This window comes from Buceros rhinoceros, unplaced genomic scaffold (genome assembly GCF_000710305.1).
Source record: "Buceros rhinoceros silvestris isolate BGI_N320 unplaced genomic scaffold, ASM71030v1 scaffold34995, whole genome shotgun sequence".
NCBI lineage: Eukaryota > Metazoa > Chordata > Aves > Bucerotiformes > Bucerotidae > Buceros > Buceros rhinoceros.
In genome coordinates, this window is record NW_010414010.1 from 1 (window position 1) to 966 (window position 966).

Sequence of the window (966 nt, forward strand, 5' to 3'; positions counted from 1 at the left end):
AGCGCCACCCGGGCAGAAGCACCGGTGAGTTGGGGTGGACCGTACCCAGCTTCCACTCCCCAGCATCATCCCTCCCTTGCGTCAGGAGGGACCCTGACGTCTCCTCTGCTGTTTGTTCTGTTTTGCCAAAGCAAGATACCGGGAATCTCCCACCTCCAGCTCTGCCTCCGCCCAAACACCCCTCTCGGCTCTCGAGCTGCTGCGCTGGCGTGCGGAGGCACACGGGGAAAGTTCGGGTGTTGAAGTCAGTGGGTTTGCTCAGGGGGGGCTTTGGCACCGTCCTTCCTCAAGCAAACAAAATAGCAGAAGTGAGATGGTGAGTAAATTCCTGACATTAAGAGCGGTACCAAGCTGGGATTCCTCACTGCGAGGGGTTCTTAAAGCGGTTGTAGGGGATGTCCTGGCAAAATTCTCACCCTTATGATCTCCCCGTGAGGTTATGAGATATCTTTATCCTCCCGCGGAGGAAGCAGTTGGTCCTGCAGGCAGGCAGCTCTCAGGGACCCACAGCTGCCCAGGCTGCCCGTTGGTCAGCACAGCGGGGAAGGGCTCTGGTGTCACTGGGAATTCACCTTCTTCCTGCCTGCGTCACCCCCCAGGTGATGGCCTTTCCTCTGAAAAAGGGCTGGAGAGGAAATAAAAGCAGTTTTAGCAGATTGGCATCTGCTCTGCACTAAAGCAACTTCCTCAACCTGCAGTCCAGGAATTGAGTAGTGACGAGGGAAACGACCCAGCGGCCACGGGCAGAGCTCAGTGTGGCAGGAACACAGGCGGTGGCTTGTCACAGGCTGGCTATTCCGCCGTCCCGCGGCCCAGGTCAGGGCTGGCTGGCTGCACCACGAGATCTGCTCCCTTCTGTCTGCCCACCCTGCCGGTACCTCTTGTACAAGGAGTGGCCTGTGGTGGACAAACAGATCATTTCTGGAATGATCTAACGTGAAGGAGACAGTGTCACTGGGATGGCGG